Source organism: Helianthus annuus, chromosome 6 (genome assembly GCF_002127325.2).
Source record: "Helianthus annuus cultivar XRQ/B chromosome 6, HanXRQr2.0-SUNRISE, whole genome shotgun sequence".
Taxonomy (NCBI): Eukaryota; Viridiplantae; Streptophyta; class Magnoliopsida; order Asterales; family Asteraceae; genus Helianthus; species Helianthus annuus.
The window spans coordinates 139,974,329-139,989,351 of record NC_035438.2 but is presented as its reverse complement, the minus strand read 5'-3'; the positions used below and the strand labels follow the sequence as shown (position 1 = coordinate 139,989,351).

The 15,023-nt window shown below is 34.7% G+C and overlaps 1 long non-coding RNA gene across 3 annotated transcripts; it reads right to left on the bottom strand.

Moving 5' to 3' along the window:
- Nucleotides 1-3,405: 3,405 nt before the first annotated feature.
- Nucleotides 3,406-7,544, bottom strand: LOC110865948. 3 transcript variants are annotated; one of them, XR_002551117.2, is made up of 5 exons: nt 7,263-7,533; nt 7,068-7,186; nt 6,725-6,838; nt 6,039-6,120; nt 3,406-3,598 (listed from the first exon to the last, which is right to left on the bottom strand). It is a non-coding gene; the product is annotated as an uncharacterized LOC110865948 (long non-coding RNA). The 3 variants fall into 3 exon arrangements; XR_002551116.2 differs by lacking the exon at nt 3,406-3,598 and having other exon boundaries at nt 5,901-6,120; nt 7,263-7,341; nt 7,438-7,544; XR_002551115.2 differs by lacking the exon at nt 3,406-3,598 and having other exon boundaries at nt 5,901-6,120; nt 7,263-7,530.
- Nucleotides 7,545-15,023: the final 7,479 nt, after the last annotated feature.

The window sequence follows — 15,023 nt, the reverse complement described above, 5'->3', positions numbered from 1 at the left end:
TTAATTAGGGTTTCCTATTGAAAAAAATAAAATAATAAGTAATAATTTTGGTGAGAATTGTTACATCCTCCCCACCTTAATAAAAATCTCGTCATCGAGATTTGGGCTACGATATTTCTTTTAGAGTTAAGTCACGTCTTAGTAAATAAGAAAAGTTTTAAGATATGTTCAAATGAATACATGTTTTTCAACCAATAAGGTTCATTGGTTCGACTGAATTAGTTCAAGAAGTCGATGTTGAATGAGATAAAATGATATAGTTTGCTAAGGTGATTAGGTTCAAGTCAAAAGAGATATAGGACCAATAGATATCTAAATTGAAGGTTTACAAGTTGTAAATGATTTGCCATAGGAAAACTTACTTCGATTGTCAACTGAGAAAGACTCAGAATCAACAAGCTTGAATGAAATAAAAGTACGAAAATGATTTGTCAACTAGGAAAAATCAATGGGTTGACATTTATTGAATTACAAGGGTATACTAAAATGAAATATAATCGATCCTGATGCATCATCTTCTTAATACATAATTGCATTAAGACTATTTGAATGATGTGTCAAACGAAAAGCATAAATAGTTCCGCATGAAACGACTGATAGTAATTAGCACAAGCTACAAGTTTATACTGATACCGCAAGGTGTCGTAATGATTGAAATAGCTCAATAATTATGGTGATCGAACAAATTCACCGTGTAATCAACTGAAAGCTTTAATGAAGTAAAATTTTAAATATTCATTTCGAATAGGATTTTCAATTGATGATGATAAGACCAAATGAATATCATAGAATTTTCGATCAATGATGAAAGAAACTTTAGAGGTACACCGGAATATGATATGAATTTGTGCACTCTTATCTTAACACATAATTGTATTAAGATTGTTTAAGATAATGAACCGACAGAAAAGAAATAAATAAATAAATTCGTACATCAGGTGTGAAAATGAGATTAGCTCAAGCTACAAATTTATTGCGACACCACAAGGTGTCGTAGTAATCGAAATAACAGTAGTGGTGACTGAATGAGTTCACCATGCTTGAAACCAATTGAAAGTTCAACGAAGTAAGTTCGAATGTTTGTTTCAAACAATCTAGTAGGATTTTCGATTGAAATTGAAACAATTGAACAATGTTTTTCGATTGAAGATGATAAAGCAATACGAAAGGCTCAATTGATGCTGTAAGAATCATTAAGAGATATACGGAAATATAACATGAATTTGTGTATCATTATCTCAGCACACGATTATGTTAAGATTGCTCTTTATAGGATAAACCAACAAAGCGGATTCAATATAAATAAATAATTAAATCTGTATAAAATGTGTGCAAACAAGATTAGCGCAAGCCTCAAATTTGCGAAAACGTCACCACAAAGTGATCGTGATTAAAGAAACAATTCAATGAAGTCGAAGATCAAACAAGCATGTTATGGTTCAAGAGAATTGAAGTGCTTGTTGGGATTATTTTGAATATGATAGTTTCAATCCATCATATGGGACCTTGAATTGAATAAGTAATGCGAGCAAGTTCAAACAATTGAACTTGGTTAAAACAAAACGAGTTCATGTATCAATAAGAAAGTTCTGACATGGTTACAACAAAACCATGTATACCATTCGAAAGAAATCGAGTTGTTTTCAAAAATTCATCGATTTGATATCAAAGAGTCATTGTTTTGTAAAAACGCGATTTACAAATGCAAAGATCAAGTATAGTGAAACGATATTTGAGTTTGGATAAAATAACAAATTGGAATGAAGCCCTCCAGTGGTCTTCATAAATCAAACGAACCACATGCGCAACAAACAGTGCATGTGTAACGTGTGGATTTACCAAGAAATGAAATAGATCAATAATTGCTACTATGAAAGAAATCCTCATGGTATGATGACCATTAGGGGAAGTAGAAACGCGAAGGTAAACTCATTATATGCAGAAGTCAAGATTTCAACGAAAGAAATATAAGAACTTTATCTGGAATTTCGTGTGATAACCGTTGTTAAGTGACGTTATCATGGAATGTCGAATATTGCATATTTTGTCGTCAATGAAATAGGCGATTGAACCGATATGTGACTTCTTTTGCAGTGTCAAGAATTGGATTAGACTATGCACCGATGGTTTGTGAAATCTTGTTCCAACGTACCTCAGCAAGATTCATGTCATTTGTAGGATCACAAGCAAGTGCTGCTTTTTGATTAGTAGTTCTTCTATTGACGGAATTAGCATTGGTGTCGTCATGCCCAATTATATTTTCCAAAGGTCTTGCCTTGGAAGCCGTGTGCGCTATGCTTCGACGTATAATTTAAGTTTCATGTGTTTTCTTGTGCACTAGCACAACTTTACATGTTTCTTACTTGCGTTAATAGTTTATGGTAACGCATTGGAAATTCTTATACTTTTGATGGCATACCAACTTAAAGGGTTTCCATCGTTTATTTTGTCGCATGAGTTACGAGGTAGATGATCAAACGAAATAATCTTTGATATCGGAATTATAGATATATGTAAGAGATTTCTGATAAAGAAATCTAGACTTATTATTGACACATATGCTTGTGCTTTATTCCAAATTGTCAATTCTTATGGTTTTTTGGATTTCCTTATAGATATACATATCTATATAATCATATATTTCACATGTTGTAATATACATACCCTTCATAAGGTCAATGTATTTAACAGATTCATATTTCCAAAAACAAGTCAGATATCAGGTCATGATACTATTTAGGGAAATTTTGTCACTGGTTTGACATATTATATACCCCGTTTTATCTGGTTCCTGCCGAAGAGGTAACCTCAGTATATCCGGACAAGCTGGAGAGTCTGCTACACCATACCCAGTCTTGCCGGAGAAAATTTGTATTTCCCATAAATAGTATTTCTTTCTTAAATCATTATTTGGAAAGTGCATTATGACTTTCAATAAGGACTAAGCAAATTAGTCTTCACATGACGGATCATATTCTAGAACAAAGTAGTACTAATAAATAAGAAATAACAGTGGTCAAGTGTTATTGCTTATTTATTATACTTGCAACGTTCTAGTTATCATTCTCACGGCATACCAAAAACCTATCACACTTTATTTACACAAGTATTTAGCTTATCTCAAAGCTTATACTAAGGCATCTTTTCTTAGGTTCAAGTCTAAATGTTATCATGTGTGCTACCAGTTAATTGCAATTTCCTAATTCTTTTATTTAAGCTTTAAGTATTATTATCACAACACCTATTGGCTTAAATCAGTGGCTCTGATACCACCTTCTGTCATGACCCCCGACACACCCTGGACGGAATCGGGAGCCGCGAGCAGCCAAGTGGTACTGGTGGTTTATTTAGAAAAATATTGCAGCGGAAATTTCATCAGGACCGTGAGTTAGGAAAAATATTAGAGTTTAGAAACACCGGATTTTATTTATTTAAATAGATGGGATAAAACTCATGTTTTACAAAGGTAGCTTTTAATATGGGATAAACCCGATTACATAAAACAACTTTTCTTAATTTAATTTATTTAATAAATCAAGCCACTTCTGTAAGCCTTTTGGTGTCGTATCCCACTCTTATTCCAATCTACTGTAATCACCTGAAATGCATTTTAAAAAGGTTTTGTCAGCGGGAAATAGTGAGTGAGTTCATTCAGTTTGCACAAAATGACTCATAGTTATAATTTACAGTATTAAGAGCGATTACAATATTTCTATATGTCAACCATATACCCACGGTATTTGTCACTCGACCACCCATTGGCTATCTCGTTGTCCAATGGTGTTTGTGACTATGGTCATATCACCCCTTGGCTAACCCGTTGTCCAATGGTGACGGATAACAAGTAATGTATACAAAACCCCACATACCGGCTATAATGAAGACTACAAAGACTTAATCCCTGTAATTGTAACTTTGAAAACAATCATGATTTTGAAAGCAAGTTTGGTAAAAAGAGAATGACTCACAGTATAAGCATGCAGTATTGATTTAACAAGTTTCTTGATTCTACTCCTTCTGATAATTAAGTATATACTTTATTGTTCTGAATCTTCTGATGATTTAACAGCTTGTTTGATTGTAAGTGTGTAGTTGGGAGTATTCTGGTAGTTAAACATATAGTTTAACAGAATGGAATACGTATTTGTGTAAAACCCATATCAAACCTAACGGTAGTCACGAGATTCGAACCTTAGCAAAATTCACAAAGTATAGCACTTTGGATTCCGTTTAACGAAATTCACAAAGTACAGCACTTTGGCATTTGTTAGTTGGTTCCTGAATCGATCGGACAGAACATCGCATCGGCAATTGTTGGTTAGAACACTAAGGTATAGAGAGAAGAATAGAAGAAATGAGCAAAGGAAATGAATTCCTAAGCTTCCTATTTATAGGTAAGAAGACAAGTCTTACCCCTATATAGAATTTCCCTAGATAAGTTTTCCCCCAGATAAAGCTTTTCCTGAATAATACTTTCCTTAGATAATATCTTCCCTAGGTAATACTTCCCTTAGATGAAATCTTCCTTAGATAATATATACCCCATATATATCTAATTTTCATGTATATCTATTTAGGTGACTAATTAATCATACTTAGTTTAATTAATCTTTGCTTAGCTTAATTAATCTTGCTTAACTTAATTAATCCTGCTTAGCTTAATTAATCTTATTTAACTGATTAATCTTCCTTAACGGTTTAATTACGTAATTTACTTAGCCGATTAATTAAATAACGTTACTAGCTGATTCATTAACTTACTTGGCTTACTTAACTGTTAAGTTTCCTTTCCTGTTAAGTTGCCATAGCTATTAAGTTTTCCTAAATCGCTAAGGTATCTAAATAGCTAAGTTCGATATACTAGTTTAACAGCTTCCTGATTATGAGTTCTAATTTCTAGATACAAGAACTCGTATTAGTGTATTAACTCAATTCAACTTTAACGAAAATCACGACATAGAAACCCTCACAACGAATGACAAAGTGCGATACTTAAACATCCATCGAATTTACGACGAATGACAAAGTATAACCCGAGTTTGAGCAGCACTTAAACATCCATCGGATAGTTTCAATCGATCGGATAAAGTATCGTACTAGTGATTAGAGTTATTACCCTAATAACGGGTAGAGTTTCGGGATTTAGAATATAATACCCGAGCTATTATTTACTATAATAAAAGCTGAAGGAAAGAAAAGAATTGAGAAGCTTAAAACGTAGCAGTGATCGAGTTATTACCCTGACATTGCGGCAGAATTTTGTGCTGTGTGTGTTTTGAACGAGAAAGTGAACAACTCAGTGTAGGAAATGAATTTGAACGTCGAATCAACGCCGAATTTCAAGTGCCAAACTCCTCTGTTTATACCTGGAAAACGGCGCGGTCGCGCCACGCGACACCCTGTCGCGCCACGCAACGCTGACCCTTTTAGCATAGGGTAGCCACGTCTTTAACTAGCCTTGATGAGTCAACGGATGGAAGAAATTCGATTTTTACAGCGAGATATGAAGATAATCGTCAAGTAGGGGATACCCCCCTGAGTTTTAGGGGCCCTGATCCTGATTCCGATTGTTCTGAAAATTTTAGGGTTTATGCAATATTTCTTGGGGGTCTTAATTAGGGTTTCCTATTGAAAAAAATAAAATAATAAGTAATAATTTTGGTGAGAGTTGTTACAGTATTATAACACGCTATTAATTCATACAAAATAATGTCAACCCAACCTAACATACTATACTGTTGACTCTAGCACCCTGCTAACGGCCCATCTGACCCGCCTATGTTAGAAGAAACTTGTAGTGTATCTGACCAGAGAATGGTGTTTTTTTTTTTTGTAAACCTTCATAAGTCTAGCACATGGGTCCGGTCAATGTTTTATAATAATTACATAGTCAAAGCTTATATATTTAGCTGTATTCTGTATTTTGAATAAAATGATTAAGAATGTTTTGTACAATAGTTTGGGCATCTTTTGACCCATTTCATTCCTTCGGCCATTGACCCATTCCCATGTATGTACAAAAATGCATAGTTTCTTACAGTTATGGACTTGAGCATAATAGAGTTTATGTTGACTCTGTTGCGTCTTCTTATAGACCAGTTGTCTAAGAAGATCTGGCCCCTGCACATACAGCAAACAAACATTCCATAATTTTAGAAAAAAAGGGTTTATGTTGAGTTTAATTAACCAACTCCACCAATTCACAGATTGTGGCCTATAGTTTTTGTTTGGGTGATCTATACAAGTAATCATTATAATACTTCCAACAAAAAGTAATCGTGAATGATATGCCTCTCATAAGCAAATTAACACATCTACCCTTTTAAGAATAAGAAGGGGTTACCAACCACTTTATAATTAAAGTAAAGCCATTAACGTTTACAGTTATAAAATTAACTTCACTTTTCCAAAACAAAGACTGATTTCGAATCTGCTTCTAAACAATGAATTTAAGTTATTTAAAAACAGGTGCTGATAGTGATCTCACATTAACACATCAATTAAAACGATTAACGTTGACACTTTTTAAATTAACTTCACTTTATAAGAGATATTGAATAACAGATCAATCCACATCTCACATCACTAAAGAAGCTATTTGCATTCCCAACACCAAGAAAACTATGTTACTCACGTAACTTTCTTATTTACTTTCACTAAGTGATTTAAGCAAACACGCCATCAAAATACTAACTCAAACAATATAATTAGATGGTTTAGCTACCAGGCTCAATGATGTTCATGCCACAAATAAAGATCATTGCTTCCTCGATCACAGCATTGGTTGCCAAACATGTCCGCTTCGAAATGAGAGTCTGGTTGAACACCCACCTTCAACCTTAAATTATAAAATAAATTACATAAATAATACAACACAATCAAATGAATAACAAAATTTTTTTTGTCTATTTTTACCAGTTCTCTCTATATTGTGAAAACAAATTTCAACAATATTAAGAATGGATTTATGCATCAGAGCGTCAACTTCAACAAACAAAAAAAAAGCTAAAAAACTGTTCAGCATAAAAAATTGACGATAAAAAGTAGATCTGAAACAGAAAACAAACCAAATCTTTGATGATAATGATCACGATGACGAAGAAGAGAACGAACGGGATTTGAAACTCAGCAAATCAAACGAACCTAGTCGTCAGCCGTATGCCGGTTACTTCATCGGAGCAAAATCCTAACACCGGTAAATATAGAGTACATTGAATAGGAAGTGTCTAGCCGTAAATACGAACTCAAATTACAGATCTTACCTTCGATTATCTGTTCTGTAGCATGCAATTCTGTCGTCATCAAGGGTTCACGGCGTAACCCCAACACCCATGTTTCAGTCTCCAACCATAACAAATCAGTGAATCGAGATGATTAGGTCTGAAGAAGATACAATAGATTAAACATTACAAGAAATAATCATATAAGTACTGATACCTGGTCATTGAGAATCATGAATCAGCGAAGAACAATTGAAGGAGAATTGATATTTTGGGATTTTGGGTTTCAGGAAAGTGAGTATCTAATACGTGGTGTGGTATGAGAAAGAGAATATATACGATCCGAATTTGAGAGATGGGTGACCCATACACCCGACCTGAAATGTGGCGGATCCCGCGTCCAACATCGTTTGTGGTTTGTGTTTTGCGAAATTTGTTTTGTGCATAGAGAATGAGATGGATTCCCTCCCAAATTCACACTCTACTCAACCATAGGATGCCACATTAGCAAAATTGCTCCATCAGCCAATGACACATAGCCCAAATCATCTCATTTATTAATATATATATATAGATGTAGATGCCACTGAACTTGATTTTCATAAAGCACCGACTAACTATCTTGGAAATCAACAACTATTTTGCTTGGTAAACACCCGCTTACCATCATGGAAGCGATTCATGACATTATTTTGGAATATATATCACTAGGTTATCACAATTTTAAGGGACACGTTAAAGTTTTCTTTTGACAAGTTGAATCCATGCCAATAAAGGCATTTTTGTTTGACTCATTTATTTAAATCCTCATTTAATTCCTTTCCTTTTAAATCTTATTTATCCATAAATTTATAAAAACAAATATTCTTTTGCCTTTTAATATAAAAATAATTACCAATTCATTATAATCCCTTTCTTACATTAAAATTTGATATTTAGATAAATTATCTAAATAATTTATTTATTTAGCTTATAAATAACTAAGGCGTTCATGTAATGCATATCTAGGATAACTGCTCTCGTACGTTCTCTTGGAATTCCCAATCTTACTCGTGCATTACTTACAAGAAATTGCAAACGCAACCAATGTGAGTATACTTGAAACTCTTTGAATCACTATGTATCCATGTTTGAACATGAAACTATATGATGCTTGTTAATCTCGTATGGTATGTAAACTTTTCGTGTCTATATGCCCATTAACTTCGTACAAGCCTACATTAACAATTATAGCGCTATAGGAGTAATGCACCGCCCACGAGTCTTGTGGTATTGTTAAGTTAAACATGTTAACCTCTCGTTATTCTTTGGGATAGGCTATATTAACGCATTGGATTCTTGGGTTTGAACATATAGCTTACACCGTTTAAACATACTAGTAACTTGCATATTGTGATTCATGTTGAATATGAGCCGCTAAATTATTTTAATCTATTTTATGCTATGTATGAAAACTTGTATACTCGCCAACTTTTGTTGATTGTATTTTAATACATGTTGCAGGCAAGATGATGCTAAGCGAAGAAACAAGATTTAGGTGGACTTAGAAACACATCTAGATTAATCTATTTTGTCGTTGTATGTTTGAAATCAATGTTGTCTTTATTCGAATCATTGTATGACATTTTAGTATTGCAATGAAATTTAATTTAATTGTTATGATGTTTTGAGCAATTTGTTCGTCTCATCCTGATGTTTCCGCCATCAGTTGGGGTGTGACAATTATTTGGTGTATCAATTTTTTGGTGATGTGTTTAGAGATTTAATGGTGTTGTCATTGAATAGCACCAACAAATACCATTATTTGGTGCCATATTTATTAGTGCTCTTATCATAAAGCATAAAAATACAAATAAAATAGAGCACGGAAAAAGTGATTTTGTACTAGTGGTCGTGTCTTTACACACTATGTTATATAGATACTGAAGAGACTTCCCCTCGAAAACTTTTGGGTTCCTCGCATACCAAATCCTCCAGAAAGTCGCTTCAAGTTCAAGAGATAGTCGAGCAGATAAAGGAAGACTCTTTTTTTTGTGGATAGAACATCTGTCCAAACTCGCAGACACGACTTGGGATAAATGGGTCGACTTTGATGTTTCGAGTTTTTTGTAGTCTTATTTTTCGTTCTTGTTTTGTATGCTTTGCAGCAGTTTGCTGTCTCTTTATATATAGATATAAAGTAATTTTGCCGTTCAAAAAAAATGTTATATAGATACTATATAGTTATGTAACTAAAAAGGGACAAGATAATAAGTATGCTTTAATTTTAATCAAGAAGAATACTGAACAAGAGTAAATGATGGTAATAAGTACGGGTTTTGTAATACAATTCATCATTTGTAATATTAGAGTAAACGGCATTACGAAAATACCCCTTTGCCATCTTGAACTTGCCTTTATCATCAAAGACCACCATCTCCTTCACAAGCACCAACGGAATCCTACTAACCACATTTACGGAATCCCCGGTAAGCATGTAAATCTCCTTGAACCGTTCAATACTTTTGTTTTCCTGGATCATTGTTTTGTTTGCTTTTGCTACAAAGATGAAAGGAGGGTAGTCATAACATCATTTATGCGGCTTCCTAAGTAATGTTCTCCTTTCACTACCGGCGAGGTGGACATTAAGATCACAAGCAACCATGCAAACATCGATGTTTCCATTGTTTGACAATATTCATGAGTTATTTGTGTCATATATATGTACAAAAATATACACAAAGGTTGTTGACACTTCACCATCTAATGTTGTAAAGTCTACGGGTATAAACTACGATTAGAATAAACTTAAATGGATATTTTAAATACCTTCATTCTCATCTTGTAGCCCACTCATCCACTTGTCCGGATTTAGAATCTTAGTTTGATTTAATCACTTTAACGTGACACCTAACACATGAGTTGACTTTTGAAAGTACATTTTCAAGAGTTGACTTTTGAGTTAACCATTTATATGTGCATCCACAATAGCTCATATTTAGAGGTTGTTTTTTTTTTATCATTTTTCCACAGCATCCATTCTTTCCTTCCTATTGTGATTATCCATTTTTTCATATTGTGAGAATCATTTTTTCAAGAGTAAACTGCCATTTTGGTCTCTGAGGTTTGCTCAGTTTTGCTATTTTAATCTAAAATTCAAATCTTTTGAATCTGAATCCCTGTGGTTTCAGTTTTATTGTCATTTTAGTCCAAAAGTAAAAATCAGCTCAGATTTCTCAAATAAAAGAGTAAATCACGATTTTGGCCCATGTGGTTATATCATTTTTACCCTTTTAGACCAAAAGGAATCTTTTAACATCTGAGCCCCAACATTTTTTTTCTAACCCTTTTGGCTCCCAACATCTATTTTCTACCCCTTTTAGCCCCTGAAAGTAAATGGATGGGGTTAGTGTTAGGGGCCAAAAGGGTTAGAAAAAAAATACGTTGGGGGCTAAGATGTAAAAATATTACTTTTTGGGCTAAAGGGTAAAAGTGATATTATAACAAATTATTAATTAAAGTAATAAAATTAAATAATGTTCTTTGACCATATAAAAGCAGAGATTTCCCCCAAACATCATCTTCTCCAAATCCAAACCTGCAGGAAACCCCCAATCAAATCACATACCGGTTGGCATCATGAGAACATACTTCAATGACGATTAATATATTTACCCTTAGAACACCAAATTCTGAGAAGGATGTAAACAAACATCCATAACAGAAGCACTGATGTAAACAAACATCCATAACAGAAGCACTACGGCCTCTCAGTACAGCTATTGGATCAGGTGGTGGTCTCCTCAATTTCTAGAAACTTTTAAGATGAGAAAACATGAGATAGTTTCTTACTTGATTTTTCTCCTTAGGTGACTGCCGGTGAGGGCAGAGTAAAAGGTCGATCACCGGTGGCGGTGGCAGGACTTGATTCCGGTGGTAGGGCAACGTAGAAAGAATTTCTCGGCGTTTCGATTGACGAATTAAACTGCAAAATCATCAATTGCAACTCGCGAGGCCCTTTTGATTGATTCAAGAACTATAATCAATGCAGGAGAATGGGGGTTGAAGAAGACGCTGGATTAGGGTTTGGGTATGGGGAAGATGATGTTTGTGGAAGTCTCTGCTTTTATAAGGTAAAAAATATTATTTACTTTTATTATTTTAATTAATAATTCGTTATAATAAAACTTATAATGACCATTTTGCCTCTGAGAAAAAAGACAAAACACCAGGATTTTATTTGAGAAACTTGAGCTAATTTTACTTTTGGACCAAAATAGCAATAAAACTGAAACCATAGGGATCCAAATTCAAAAGGTTTGAATTTTAGATTAAAGTGACCAAATCTCTGGAACCAAAGGACATTTACTCTTTTTTCAATGTGTATTTGGGATTCATATTTATTGAAGAACGATAAAACTAAAGTTTCTTGTCAGGTGGTGGGGCCAAAGGGTGGGGGTTGGGTAATAAATTACAAAAAAAATAAATAATAAAAATAAATGAATAAAACAAACCTTTAATTTATTTTTTAAACTTCAATTTCATCAAAACACCATACGGACCACAAAGCGTGGACCGACGGCACAAACAAACCTTACCAGGATATTTACACAAGTCTTTCCATCCTAGGTTATTAAAATGAGACCTACTTTTAAGTCATAAGTACGTAAACTGTGAAAGCACCGGATCGATGACGAACATCAAACATTGCACTTGATTCAAGACATGAAGAACAAAATATGAACAAGATAGAAATATGTAGAAGATGAATCTCTTTATTGATGAGTCAGTCATCACAGATTACACAAACCAAAGGAGTATACATCATCTACAAGCTGGTTTAGATCACAAAGATCTAAACCTAGCTTTCTCTCACTAACACATAGTCTCCCTCTCTCTCTAGAATACACACAGTGATGGAGAATAGATGGGATCTTGTGAGAGGTGCACAAAGCTTTCTCAAGGGTTACCCTAATCTACACAATACACACATATATATAGGCTAGGGACTAAACCCGGACAAAACACATTGTCCGGGATACAAAACAATACAATAATCCGAAACACTAGAAAGTCGTCCGGAATGCCTTCAGCAATTGATAATCTTCATTATCATTGATTTTAACTTGGACTTCTGCTTTGGTTGACCAGAACTGATAAGCGACAGTTACCCGGCAGGAACTGCACTTACAGTCTCCCCCTTAACTGTTGCATCAGTTCTGTGTGGCATCGATAATCTTCAATCACCGGATACTGCACTTACAGACTCCCTTTTGACTGATGATATCATACAATGCTTTCAACTTTAGCTGAGACTTGATCTTTTAGGTAGAGCACAGCGATCTTCAACCCTTCTAATTAAAGACTTGCTGACGACCACTTAAGGCCGCTTTGAGAAACCCAAAGAATCCAACATCAAACACTCTAGATCCTCCACCTCAAACTACTCCCGAATCAAGTTAACGCGAACCGACCTACAACCACATGTAGGAATATCGCTCGATACATTAATCTTCAAACCTAACCGGTAGCAGAAAGAAACATTGGATTTCCAATGCCCAACCTTGAACACTTCAAACTTCACAAAGACATGAAGCTCAGTTCGATAAGTTAATAACAAACTGAACTTTGTAAAAGTACATCCACCATCTTGATCAGAGTCTTCAACCGAGTGTCTGAAATCATTTCATCTCGAATCTTCAAGATCCAATCTCGTATCTTCACAAATCCACCAATTACCCGATGACTTTTGTCTCTGATCTCCCCCTCAATGTAAGAACCCCTATTTCGAGAATCCGATCAGTCACCCACTTGGAAGAGGTACCAAGAAGACTAATCTTCTCTACTCTAACCGGCATACGATAAAGGCATGACCTTCAACTAGTTGCCAAACGAACAATTTGCTTCATCACGTTAACACTTGATTAAACCTCGAACAAACTTGACAAAAACTCAATCATACACTAGCTCTAACTTGCTTCATGTTATAAACACTTCGCCACCGGTAAGATTAACACTAAGTTAATCTTAAAGATAGTAAACATGAACTTGTTTCGATGTAGCATCACGAGCTTTTGGTTTACAAAGAAAACTGGAATTTCAAAATTTTTACTCCCCCTTTTTCTTTGTGAACATTTCAAAAAATCCAAGCAAGTCTTATTCTCTTCACCTCCTCACTTGATCTCGACAACATAAGTACCATAAAACTTTTCGATAATCCGAAACCGACTTCAAGTTTCCAAACTACACATAATTCTGACTCTTAGTTAGTTATCCGGTACCCCAGGTAACCCGGAATAACTAGAAAAACTCGGAACATGCACACCTCGAAACTTCCGAACAACACAAACTTCTAAATTTAGCTAAAAATCCGGTACCCTAGGTAACCCGGAATTCTAGAAAATTCGGAACTCGTAAAACCCGAAAGCTCTTGAAACCTCGAATCAGATCATCGGTACAATACTTAGAGTATAAAGAAATTCGGAACAAACAAAATTGGTTTTGAAATTTGGTTTTGAATAACTCGGAACCGAATTTTACCAAAACTCGGATCTGAATTTGACCAAAAACTTGGACCTGAATAGTTACTAAAACCCGGACCTGAATTTGAACCAAAACTCAGACCTGAATGGATTTACAGGACTCGGAACTGAAATTGACCAAAACTCGGATATGGTTAAAGAAACTCGGAATTGAACCGAAACTCGAAACTGATTAAAATTCATAACATTCAAGACTCGGACCTGTCTGCATGCAGAGAAAAACTTGGAACAGGTGTAAACTCAAAGATTACAAACTCGGAATATATCCACTATCATTAAAAACTCGGAACAAATCCAAGCAAAACCCGGACCTGCTAAACTGATTACTAAAATCCGGACCTGCTAAAAAAAAAAACTCGGACCCAAGAAAACTCGGATGAACTTTATATAAAAACTTAAACTCGGACCAAGAAAAGAGACTTAAACTCGAATCAAATGAAGACAAGGAAAAAACTCGGACTAAATAAATATAGTGGTCAAAAACTCAGACTCACATATATTGATCAAAACTCAGACTCAATTGCAAGAAGCTTAGACTCACATATAGTGATCAAAACTTGGACTAAATATGGTAGTTAAAACTCAGACTCACATATGGTGATCAAAACTCGGACTATTAAAATAACTCAGACTTTAAAAAAAAAACTTTAGACATCGCATAACATAGTTTCAAAACTCAGACTATGGAAAACCTCAGAAGAATTTTTTAACACGAAACTCAGAACAACAAACTCAGACACAAACTTTTATCAAAACCCGGACAGAAACCTCGGAGCCAGTAAACAACGGTCAAAAATCGGACTAATAAGAACTCGGACTCAAGGAAAAAATAAAGTTCGGATTAATAAGAACTCGGACTCAAGGAAAAATATTCGGACAAATAAGAACTCAGACTCAAGGAAAGAATACAGTTCGGACAGGAGTTGAAATTGAAACTCAGAACAAGTAAAAGTTTCTCAAACTCGGATCCAATAACTAATCTCCGGACTATCTCCCCAATGTGACTTCACACTGGTTCACCAAAAACCCCGGAAACACAAACACAGATTTTAAACTCTGACAAGTAAAACACTTACAAAAATCCGGACAGAGCCTTTTTCAGATCAAAACCCTAGATCTACCAAAAACCCAGCAGTTCTCTCCAACACAGCTCTTGAATTTCTTCATATCTGGACCAAAATCTTCACGTCTTCAAGATGTTTAGCAGAAACAAACATCAAATCAAGAGCAATGGTGATTCGGAAGGCGGTTAGACCATTCCGAATCGGTAACCATGCTCTGA